The sequence below is a fragment of the Varroa destructor genome, unplaced genomic scaffold (assembly GCF_002443255.2).
Source record: "Varroa destructor unplaced genomic scaffold, Vdes_3.0 BEIS01000006.1, whole genome shotgun sequence".
Lineage (NCBI taxonomy): Eukaryota > Metazoa > Arthropoda > Arachnida > Mesostigmata > Varroidae > Varroa > Varroa destructor.
Genome location: NW_019211459.1, coordinates 1,915,478 through 1,928,701, shown reverse-complemented (window position 1 = coordinate 1,928,701; position 13,224 = coordinate 1,915,478). Strand labels below are relative to the sequence as shown.

General features: G+C 41.3%; 1 long non-coding RNA gene across 1 annotated transcript; it reads right to left on the bottom strand.

The window, feature by feature from the left end:
- Positions 1–2,128: 2,128 nt before the first annotated feature.
- Positions 2,129–4,826, bottom strand: LOC147754724 (uncharacterized). The gene is made up of 4 exons (XR_015329984.1): positions 3,640–4,826; positions 3,221–3,277; positions 2,951–3,085; positions 2,129–2,505 (listed from the first exon to the last, which is right to left on the bottom strand). It is a non-coding gene; the product is annotated as an uncharacterized LOC147754724 (long non-coding RNA).
- Between the last annotated feature and the right edge of the window lie 8,398 nt (positions 4,827–13,224).

The window sequence follows — 13,224 nt, the reverse complement described above, 5'->3', positions numbered from 1 at the left end:
GCGGACGTTAACTGTTGCAGGGCCAACTGTGCTATCACAGCCAGATAATTGACCAAGAAGACCATACAAGCAGCCAGAGTAACTAAGCGGGATCTTTTTTGGCCTTGGCTTTTAAAAAGGCCACAGCTATCGACATGAACAATGCAAATTAAAAAGCTTCGGCCTAGACAAGCTTCGCATACTACGAGAACTATATAAATAGAGACAATTTTAATTATCCAATTTTATACGAAGCTAAAACATAGAGGATATACCTAATATAAAAAGTTCTAACTATAGGTATATGAAGAGTATGGTTTCGATTTTATACGAAGAAACTTATCAATTAAATATTCAAGTATAAAATTATTGCGTTCATTTATATGTGGAATATTGACTTTGTAAATCAGAGGGCTTTTTTTCAAAGATATTATATACAGCGACTTTATGTAGCAACGGCCATAACTGCAATATGCAGCGTAATTCGCGTGAGATTCCAACTAATCACTCGAGCTTAAACTTTGTTTTTTGCGTCAGCTGAAGCCTCTCAACGTGGCTAACCAACCATGGCCGCTAAAAAATTACGGAGTCCCAGCCTGGTATCGAACCTGACCCTTTACTATTGCTAGCCCGGCTCCGCACCAGGTTATCACGCCAGTTGTTGTCTGCGAGAAGAAGGTCTGAGCGAAAGCAGGCCAATTATTGAGATGTTTATCACATGTGGTTTGCGGTAGACAGAATGACTAATAAACCTTATCGTGTAAGGCACGCCTTCCAATATCAAATGTATGAGTACGGTAAGTGTTAGAAGTGCCTTTCAGTCCATTGGATTAGTTCATTAATAGATCCTTGTAGAATGTACGTGATACAAACCATTCGTGTTGAAATGGGTCCTTTACGACGACGATGATGATGATATTATTTCGATACATTATACAGTGCTTCTTATTTTACATTTCGTTACATGTAAAATATCTGCATCCATATTATGTGTTCGTTGAGAGGATTTTGTAACTGCTGACGATAAGGACATTGAAACTGCACGATACTTCATCGTCTACCTAAGAAGCTGATAATTCTAGCTAGATAACCGATGCCTATTCAATGAGCTGCTTTATATCTACGGTGATATCTTACCGTTATCTTTAAAGCGATCCATGCCGACATATTGACATGAGGAAAACGAACCTTAACGTAATTACGATTTGGAACGTGTTAGTTATTGCCTTTCAAATAGTTTACTAAAAAATGCCCAGCGAAATCTGAACCTGTGTTGAATTGTGTCGTACGAAACTGTCGAGACCCAATTCAAGTGAAAGATGTATACATGTTCATGAAAACTTCGCCATCTTGATCATAATTTAGGATCGATGATAAGTTCAAGGCCAGTTGTTTTCCCACTAACTGTATGAGTATACAAATAGTTTGATACCTTTACCGAGAATTAGTGGTTATTCTGCCGATTGATAAGAGACTGCCTTTTAGTAAATGCAAGCAAACAGAGTAAAAAGTGAACCTTGGTTTAATAGACCAAATACTGAGGATCACAGTTGTTTAACTCGACAGGTGGGCAGATTTTTCTTGCGCCAATGTTACGTTATCATGATTGAGGCAGCATTCACATGTGTACAGGATAAATGTATTATTTGTTTTTGGCAACCTTGCCAACAATTATTTGAAATAGTTACCTCAATGTCTATGATGACTCAGCCGTTTCATAAGATCACAATCTATCTAACACTTGTACACCGTAAGCAATCGAAATAGCATAGATATTTCGAGTATAACTATCATAAAACAGTTGTCATTTTATATACCTGTTTACACTAAAATAGTTGAAATATAATAATATTTTGGTTGGAAACTTGTAAAAGGAAAAAGAATTATAACTTTTGGCGACCAGGTGCCCATAAGACACGCCCAGCATCTTGTGTTTTAAACTTTTTCCTAAGACGGGACTTTTTTAGGTAACCAGGCAGTCGGGCCCATAGTTTTTTGGTCAATTGCGTTTGTAGTAACTGAGAGCAATTCAATCAAGAAGAGGAAGATGATGATAGGGACTGGAGTTCCTTGGACTAATTACTAGAAACGCCTTCAAGCATAATACTAGCTAATTACTATAGTCGCATCTCGCTCACAATACACGCAATTCAGACATTTTATTAACTTTGTTCACTTTATTGTACGAGAAAAATGCGCCGGCGTTTGGTCAGGCCTGCAAGATTTAGACGGTATGTTTCCAGACATTCCCTGGAGCCGGCCGAGGTTACGACACTGCTCAACAAACAGACCTCGAAGATTCATCTGAAAAAAACCATCAGTGATGGCGATGATAACCCTTACGACGAGATTTTTCGCCCTGCAAAATCGGGGAGCTTATCTTGCCCTGACGTAAGTTGATAGCCGGATCCCGTAATACTGCCAGTGTCTACCCCTAAAAGGTAGTTCGCCATAACACTGAATTCGGTAATAAATACCCAGCACCCTTTGCTGCACGAGCAGTGTGTCAATGCAATTAGGTCATAGCTGAAACAATTAGGTAGATACGATACCGGTTGTCAGAAAAGGAACGAGGAGCCTTTTGATCCGCATATGCAGATTCGCTCATTATGCAGGTGAAATCGTTCTCGCTTGAATTTGTGATGGGTTAAGCAAACAATGTTATTTATAGGCAAACAAGAGATGTGTGTAAAGCATATATCCTATTCTATATGCATCAGTTTAGAGATGACGTATGGTAATTTGAAAAACCGATATAATTAAACTTATTCCAGACTATCCGCCACTAATTAGCAAAGCCTATCGGCCTCAAAAAGACCTAGCTTTCAAACATTAGGCGATCATTTATTTAGTTGTCCATTTCTTAGCATGTGTTGGGTTCAACGACTGCTGTATACAGATACATATATATATATATATATATATATATATATATATGTACGTTTACAAATGTTAGTTACTGCCTACTGACCGTTCAGCGATGTGGGCATTCTGCCAAAGATTTGTACCAAGACTACAAATATAGCCGTGAAAGCTTCGGATTTCATAACACAACAGCGTGATGTCATCTGCTCTTAGGCGCCATCAGATGATGATCAGTCTGTAACTGTATTAGCGCCATGAAGAAAAACAACAAAATATTCGTATGAAGATATCAAGACGGCTGTAGAAAAAGTCTGAAACTTCTCGTCGTTATTTCAATCCGATACCCAGCAATAGTTTTCAGTCGCTTGCTACTTACTATCCCTGGGGAGCTTTCTGTCACTACACGAGCGGATGGATCCACTAAGATGGCCGACTGTAAAAATCAAAGCAAATAATAGCAGGTCACAGTGAGAGATCTTCTAAACAACTTCAAATGCGATCTCTTGTCGTAGCCGAGTATCGTTGCGGCTATTTTCATTCAAATGAAATTTTTCGTTTAAATAGAAATGCATCTGTTCCATAGAGTGTAGCAGGGCTTATTTTTCTTCTGTTTTTTTTTCTTCGCCGCAACTTTAAAATTGGACGTAACAGTATTGAGCAAAGCTTCCACCGGTTGTCCGTATTTGAATTCCGTTATATACGCTTGTCGTAAATCTGCTGTAAAGTTGCTGATAAGAAATTATGACATTAATTAATGTTATTACATATCTAACGTGGGAAGGTTGACCCATGTACCTTTTGCGTCGCAGGGATTCTGCATCAATGTAATAGTTGTGTATGTGGTGGATCGTCATTTACATTTACTAAATACAGCCCTCGGTGCGGTTGTACTATTCCTGCCGACGCTGTTCATGGATCAGTTCGATGGGCGGCTTGCAATCCGATCAACTGCGCACCGTAGAAGAACAGAGCTACGTGATGCTACCATTCGTAAATATAATTAGTGTTATCTTATGCTTTAGTAATACCTAGGGTTATCTAGTGTTGCTGGCCTGCGCGTGTTGTGTACATCCCGACATGAGATACAGTCCGAGAGCTTGAAAGAGCTCTGTGAGTGCCATCACGTCTTTATTGCTATCAACTGATTACGACAACGATTATAGATAAATTGTAAGCGCGCGCGTAAATTTTATGTGAGAATTACTTTCATGTTAAAATGATGTCACCTATGCTAAACCGTGTACGAAATAGGGAGAAATAAGTAACTGAACAACGGTAATTTATTGCCAATAGCAACTAATGGGGATCAATCTTTTCCGTTGTTGCCTAAACCGGTTTCGACTGTTCGATTCTCCACGGTAAACTCTACGTCAGTTTGGCCCTTGCCTTTGTTCGTTAATGCTACGTAATCACAACAATTTTGCTACATATATGTTAGATATTACGCTGCAGTCCGTGTCGTTACTGAAGTGCCGATGAAGCTTGATCTCTTCATGTGGGTAAGACGTTTGCCCACTAAATTTAGAAACACATACTGACTTAGATAGCTTGCTGAGAGCTAGTTATCTGAGGTAGTACAGCTTGAGTGTAGGACGCAAAGCACGAAAAACAAATAACGTTGGTGGAAATTCTCCCGGGGCTGAAGGTTCTGTACGCGTGGTTGAGAACGGCATACGACGGGGCGCGTTGTTGCCAAGGGCAGACAGAAAATTGGCTGATATCAACTAGAAATTGAGGCGTTAAAAATAAAGTAAAGCTTTTTTTTACAAATGAAGACTTTTTTGTGTTTAAGTATATTGTCGAGATGCTTTTTTGCTGTCTGTGCAATTAAATGGACATTTCACGTTTGTGTTTGAATAAATCCTTCTAGGAAAGACGACCTTTTGTAAAAAATATCACTTGAGATCGTAATAATTTGTTATCAGTAGTATACGCAACAGATTGAGAAATAACGATGTAATGCAGTAACAAAGAACATGATGCTGACTGACATGAAGAACTTCTTCGAGGACCTAGTGAGACCCACTATTTCATGCCATCGTTACGTGAGAACTCGATCATCATGATGCGTCCTCAAATGAAGCGTCATTTCAAAGTTCACATATTCTGAGATAGCCAAAATTTCGTATGAGGACGTTGGCAATACTTCGAAACCTTTTAGACAATTTTCGAAACGACAAACAACAATGGTACGTTAGTATATAACACAGCTCCCTTTAGCGCAAGCCTAGTATATGAAACTAACGGACACCTAAGGGAAGCTAAAACGGATCCCGAATGTTTTAACTATTTTAATAAGAACCAGTACGTATAGCACTTAACGGTTGGCTGATATCACGCCTTTCCGAGTCACGAGAAACGCAATCTGGATGTCTGCTTGAAATACTCTTAGAATAGCAAATAAAAAAGGTCCTAGCAAAGATCTGTTCGTAGGAGTTTCATGTGTAGATGTCTCAAGCAAGCTTGGTGTTGCTGGTGGTACTATTAATCATTATTAAGCTAACCCAGGATATTACCTTCAAATGGCTACCGAGCTGAAATACATGATCTGACAAGTGACATCGCAGCTTCTACATTTAGATAGCGCAGCGTACACCATCAATATTAAAACTTACGTTAAAAGTAAGGTTTGATGTAGGCTTGTCGTCTTACGACTATTCTGTGCTGTTTCCCGTTCACAGCAGTATCGTATGGGAATCCTTCTTCTTACAAATAAGTTTCCAATAGACATAGAAACGAAAGGTCAGACCGACGACGCGTTTAGCAAAGTAAATTAGCAACAATCTATATAAAGCGTATTTGTATGAGATTAAACTGGCTTAAATGACTTAGCACTATCTACAGATACGACAGCGGAGAGAAATACATACACATGTCTAGAGTTTATTAACATTAAAAACTTGGAAATGGTTTTACGATATATACAATGGTGCATTCGAATTGAGCGGCGTAATGTTTAATCTAAAACAAATAGGATATCTTTCAACGCGTATGCGGGTCCAGCAGGCGCAACACCTTCAAGGTCAATAGTTGGTAGAGAGATTAACATTTCCTTTACTTAAGAAGAGAAATTACTACGTTATCACGGTGTAGCAATGTTTAGAAATTGATTGTAACATGTCAACCTATCGGGGCGCACAACGGCGGAATATGGAAATGGTCAATATGATTTGACAACACACTAGCAAAATAGACCGCGTTCTTGAAGTAGCATTCATAATAGAAATGAAGAAATGGTAAAAACGGCAAGAAATTAAAGAGAAAAAGTATAGACTTATCTCACTAAAACGACACAAAAAATTGTTCTACCTAGTTTGACCATGCAGAAACTAATATTTTTGTTTTCACAATTGTACAAAGGGTACGGAATGCATTTGGGTTCAAATTCCTTCATAATATTTCATATTATATCCTTTTAGAAAACTAATAACGTGTACTACTTTTCGTTCTTTGTAAAATGTTGATTTATGTTAAATTAGTTTTCGTTCTCTCTTTATATATATATATATATATTCTGCATCGTGGATAACGTGTGCTATACACCTACGACAAGGCACACCGATGGAACGCAGACAGATTGACAGTTGTTTTTGAGGCCACGCTTCGCTGAGCATTATCGCCTAGTTCGATCGTCATCGGTGGCGTGCTAAGTAATATGTTAATCGACAAAAAAAAAACAAAAGTAATATTTGTTTGTCGTGCATCATGAAATGCCCTATATTAAAAAGAACTTTGTAGCAACGGCCATGAAGACGGTCACTCAGGAGGTGATAGGTGAGCATCTATCGTCGGCCAGGCGAAGATACCGTGGAGTAATAAACGAAGACTAGCGACATAAATGGCCACATAATTGTAGTAACCACAACTATTACATTTTTTACTACACTACGACAACTGGTCGTATAGAACAAAGCCCACTGAATGAAAAACAGGCAGGACTAACATACCACTTCCCCTCTCTTTTCAGAAGAACATTATCCTACAGTCTGAAGAAGCTGTTTCTGAAAAAGGCACCCTCAACTAAATTTCATCTAAAGACAAACGTTACAGGATAATGCTGAAAAAATAATAATAATACTTGCGTTCTTTAGATTGGACAAGTGCCACTTCGCGCGATCAATCCAATTAAAATCAAAACAAAAAACAATTACGAAAGTTTCTCCGGACGACTTATACGCACTCTATTTTCTAAGAGGGATGATTTAGGAGAAGTTTGTCTAATTGATCGCACTGGATAAAACGCAAGCCATACTGAGGTTTAGGAGAATTCGAATACCTAAGAGTTAATTCAATATATATATTCAACTATTATATATATAATAGTTGGCAACCTAAGGCCAAGAGCTAGTTAAGGGTCATCAGAACTGAACACGTTTAGAAGGAAAGGAAGATGTCATTTAATGCTAAAAATCAACCCTGACTGATTAAATTCTTGTTTGTTAAAGGCCAAGGGAATCTATTCAAAATTGGTGGGAATATTGGGCAAGAACGCCTTTGGCGAAAAAATTTCAGTTTACTGCTGTTTTAAAAACGGAAATAGGGTGTTTAAAAACACCTGGCGACATCGCTATGTCTTAGAACCTCAAACGGTTGCAGCAGTCACGGATGCTTTTGGGCATGAACGATGCACCCCCTCTAGGCTCGATATCGAACCCTTCTGACTTCGTTTTATGGAGCTAGGAGTAGAATATTGAAGTGGAAGAAGAACGGCAGATCATGGGTTCCTGAGTCACGGGCAAAAAAGCACGTGTGCTATACTTTAGAGACGATTTGGACAATTATGACTAGCAAAAAGACATATTTTAGCGGCATTCATTATAAAGACATATTGTTCGAAAAGAAACAATCAGTGCTACCACATATACCATATTGTCGAGGATCTGGGTGGATATGTGAGAGTATGGTTACTCGGCTATAACGTGCGATTTTATCGCTTCCTAACCATTAGGACTTGAATAGAGAAAAAGCAAGACAAAGCGAGTCGTCACAATTTTCGTATTCTCCAAATATAAATTCGCGTGATTTCAACTACTTCAGTAACTTAAAGAGCGTGGCAGGTGACGTAGCGCGTTTTATTAAGGATTCGATTAAGCAAAGTAATAAAAGATTAAATAATATAACACAAATCGTAGGTGCAAAGCTGTCGGGGCGCTGGCTTTGATGTTTGAATAATAAATCTTATGTAATTCGAAGTAAAATTCGTTGCTTGTCTCATATGGTTTAAAAAGTATTCAATTTCTTTAACCTGCTGGACAGCCGGACAACCTAATATGTATATATACATATATATAGGAGGTCCGACTTCTTATATTTGCGCAGATTTTTTGCGCAGACATTTGCTGTTCGTTTATTCCTTATTTTGTTTCTTAGTCAGTTTTATCCGGTTAGTGTTAATAAATGCGCTATGACTGAGCAATCGCGAGAAATGTATCTACTTCATTTAGCTAATTATTGATATATGGCTTTTTCACGTTGCCTTCCCTCAATGTGAAGTTTGTCTAAGCGGCATTAGGAGTTCCATGTTGATCGAGAATATATTACGGCGAAATACCTAATGTATATGTGGCCAAGTGGTTAATAAAAAGAATATCTGTTGAACTTCTTTTTATTATATACAACAGTACACCGTATCCTAGAGCACCTTGAAGACGAGCTCAAGTACGGTATCAACACTGTTCTGACAGAGCCTTCAGCAATATAAACGACGAAAGACACTCGGAATAAGCAGACAAGTGGTGCAAGTCTGTGAAGCTCGGATCTGTTTCCCAACTATGCCTGTTTTTAGGACAAATCGCTGGCAGACGGGACGTGAAAGAGTAAGGTGGAATCCTCTTTTATGTACAATACTAGGGTGGATCAGTTAGTTTATCGGCTCAAGCTGACAATGTATTGATTGCGCTGGGCCATTACATGAGTGAAACGCGTGTTTGATCGCGCGTCGGGGGCCAAAGTAAAAGTGCGAGGGCTAATCGTGCTAGTGGCAAGGGCTTCATCGTTTGGCGGCATCCGCCGTTGCAGAAGTCTATCCACGACAGAGACAGAAGTCGACGTAGTTTTGTAGACGGCTGGTATAGCGCGCATCTTGTCAGCTACTTGGGCCAAAACTTGGACCTAACGGCTTATGTTCATTCATCACAATTCTATACGATTTCATCGACCCACAGCCGCTCCGGTACAAAAAGACATTTATGGGAAATATTTCGCGTGCTTCGTTATTATATTGTTAAGTGTCTTTACCCAGAGGTCGATACAGACTTACGTATCAAGCAGTGCCTAGTAGAACGGAGCATAGCCTGAGGCTAATGAATGTGTAATCAACTGAGGGCAGGCCTTGCGTAAGGTGTGAGCGGAGGGTACGAAACTTCATTGTCTTTAGTTTTTTGTGGGGCCGTGCATGTGTGTTGTTTTGTGCTTGCGGAAGTGTACGGCAGCCTGCCGATGTAAGCAACATGGTGCACGCAGTAGTGTTTGTCGCTATCGTAGCAGTGTTTTCAACTATGTGCCGATCGTTTCCCCTACCAAGGGACACGGTGCGAGGTGTTCTGGACCAACATCTCGGAAATACGACTGCAGCTGACATTCTCGCAGATGCTTTACTTGAAGCTTTCCAGGAAGATCGAACATTCGGTAACCACTACGACAGCTCCAACTCTGTCGTTAATTATGCAGCCGACGCTTCGTCTCCACAAAGTTCGAGTATAGCAAACGAAGTAGCCGCTGAACCTCATGTCAAAGACCGAACAATAGCAGTTGAAAGACGGGCTGAAAGGGAGGCCGAACGAAAACTTATATCTATAGAGATCGTTAAAATAGATCGCATGAAAAGTCAATTTGATGAAGACATTGCCAACCAGGATCAAGTGGTGTCGAAAAGGCAGGTGCGCAAAATTCGTCGGCGAAAGCTCGTCAATAGGGGAAGTTTAAAAACGGCCACCCTGTCATTTACAACAAATAGGACGGAGGATCCAACTGATTACAGTATCGATACAACTGCAGGTACAGGGTTAGTGACTGAAATACCAGTCGCTGTCAATCACACGTTTTTCGATGATTTACCACCTTCTGTTACAATCGTTGCTGCTACCGTAACGACTGTTGCCACTACAAACACTAGCACAGATGCACCTATGATCGACCAGCCCTCAACTACAGCAGAGCTTCTTACAACGACTGCTCCTGTTTCGGAACAGATTACCTCATCTTCAGCCACTGAGATACCCGCAACTATCACAGCGGCTACAGCTTCAACGAGTACTGTTACACAGGCACATCTTACAACTACCGTTACCGTCACACCGAGTCCTGAAGAAGCTCAAAACGTTAGCGACGAAGAAAAGACGTTGCCAGCTAACAATGTCGTTAATGAAGCTTTGATCGACTTGACAACAGTGATCGATCGCCGACCACCAGAAGCAATTACTGCCGTCGCATCTCATTCGAATAAGGTCGAACCTCATCAAAATGTGGGGGCCGCGACCGCAAACGGGCAACTAACAATCTCAACAGAAACGCCATCTTTGTTCAATAGGGTGACAGTGCGCCATCTATCAGGAAAAAAGCGGGTTTTTTCGAATTTTAGAGAGCCTTCCGAAGACGATTTCGCCCACGTACATCCTTACCCTAAAGTGCCGATGCCTATGGGCCTTTCGCAAGTATCCGTCAACGTTGGAGGGCTGCGCTATATGCGGACCCCACGCCGCATCAAATTTAAAATACTAAAAGGTGACTCTCAGAATCTAGTTGTTCCAAGGGGGTATTCGTTACTCAAACACGAACCAGCTGCATCTGCGTCTCATGATGAATTTACATTTGTTCGCCAGGATACGACTCTTCCTGCCACAACAACTACAAACCCAACAACCGCAGCTGCTGAGCTAATCAACACGGATACCAATACGCTTCTTGGTACAGTGCCCACAGCGGCAAATAGCGAGGCAGGTACAACGACTTCCGAACCAATTTCTATAGCTACCCGACCGACTCCTTTTGCAGCAGAAGCTACAACCGCAATTGTAGAATCAGCGACTGAGCAGATGGCCACTGAACGGGCGCCCAAAGGACCTGCCCCGTTACTGACCGCTTCACAGCAGATGTCAGAGGACACAGATGTTCTTAAATCATCGGTGCAATCTGCAGCCAAGATCTTGGTTGCCACCAGTATTTACGCCACCGAAACAACGACAGCTGACCCGTCTGTGTCTGCAACCATTTCTTCTGAAAGTATTACGGCCAGTGACTTTAACATAAACCCAGGTAACGGACAAATGAATCTAGCTCAAAATGCGTCAGAATCGCCAGTCGCCGCAACCCCTGCGCCTGACCAACTGCTACCACAGGTAAAGACCCTTAATAATACCCCCCCACCGGACACTGCATGTCCTGAAAAACTGGAAGTTGTTGTGCGAAGGCCTGAGGAAGTAACTGACGATTCGGTACCAACGTCAACTTTTTCGCCGGCTCAACTATTTGACTGGACACAAGAATCGTCAGAGACGTCCGCTTCTACAATGGAATCTATAGGAAAAGGAGGTTTGCATAACGATGACACCGTTATCCCTCTTCGAAGGCCTTCGAAAATTAGAAACGACATGCAAATAAGCTCTGATGGAACCAACCAGAAATCCGCACCAGATCATAAAGACACTCCCAATGAGGAAGCAGAATTTAAGCATACTGTCGTAAGCCTTAAGATATCCAAAGCTATAGCAAATAGCGAGGAAGATTCAGTAAAAGGGCCGGATACGGAGAAAGCAGAATCTTATAATCATTTTCAGAAAGTTACCTCTTTTTTCCCCTTCTCTCAATTAAAAACCGGCACAGAGCAGTTCGTTCCTTCGATGCCTACCACAGAAAATACTGCCAATAGCAACACGGTAATCAGTGAGACCACCACAATTGATGAAATCTCTTTAGCAGAGACCTCTGGAAGTACTGAAGCGACGTCGGTTAATTTTCCATTGGCAAATGAAACAACCTACCCAAACACAAATTTAAAGGGATTTCAAACAGGGCCTAAAAAAACAGTTGACGCTAAACTAAAAGTGCCGACGGAAAACGAGCCTGATTTTTCTAATCAAAACACCAACTATGACGAGCCGGTGTATGAAGAGACTATTATCTCTTATCCACCGCTTGGACTTGAAAAGTTTGATTTAGGCACTAAGGATCGTACTCACACGTCAGCGAATGGCAGTAACATTCGTGGTGAATCAGATAGTGCGAACCCTGCCGGAAATTCACTGAAAAATAATGTACTGGAATCGAATATAGAGAGGTATCTCCAAAATGAAGTGCCTTTCAGATCTAAAGACTCTGCAGTAGATACTCGACTTGAAACATCCGGACCAGTTAGGCAAGCGCAGCCTGTAAATCCCATTGAAGTGGCGTCAATAGAAAAACTCAATATATCTGCAAAGCGTATTGGTGGCTTATCGAAGACGGAAACCGATAGAGTGTTCGTGGAACTAAACGACACCACAACGCGACAGGCTCAGTTGGAAAACTTTAGCGCCTCAGCGAAAGAAGATGTCAGCCCTCAAGCAGATACACGGGCGAGTGAAGAACTTCTTTACGACTGTGAATCACCAGCATCTCAGCCTGTTCGAGAGTTATTCTCGAAAAAAATTTTTATAAGCTCATCTACAAGTCCTATAGATCCGATTTCAAAAGAACCTGTTGAGCTAATCAAACTCGACCATGTCACATTTTCAGACAAGCGGGAAGCAATTCCAGTTGAGCAAGTATCTACTGAAGCAGATGAGGAGTCCCAAAGCCCCACTGAAACTACATCCACAGGAGATGAGGTGCCTGATAAGAGTTCTGAGATTTTCCTCTCGCCAAAGGAAGATTCGCCTCAAAGCGTTAATCAGCCTAGGATAGTTGCCGGCATAAACCACGGTCAAGATAACACCGATAAGATGGAAGATTCTCCTCAAAGCGTTGATCAGCCACGGATAATTTCCGGCATGAACCACGGTGAAGATAATGCCGAGAAGATGGAAGATTCGCCTCAAAGCGTTGAGCAGCCACGGATAATTTCCGCATGAACCACGGTGAAGATAATGCCGAAAGATGGAAGATTCGCCTCAAAGCGTTGAGCAGCCAAGGATAATTTCCGGCATGGACCACGGTGAAGATAACGCCGATAAGATGGAAGATTCCCCTCAAAGCGTTGATCAGCCAAGGATAATTTCGGGCATGGACCACGGTGAAGATAAGCCGATAAGATGGAAGATTCCCCTCAAAGCGTTGATCAGCCACGGATAATTTCCGGCATGGATCACGGTGAAGATAACGCCGATAAGGTGGAAGATTCGCTCAAAGCGTTGACCAGCCAAGGATCATTTCGGCGTGGACCACGGTGAAGATAACGCCGATAAG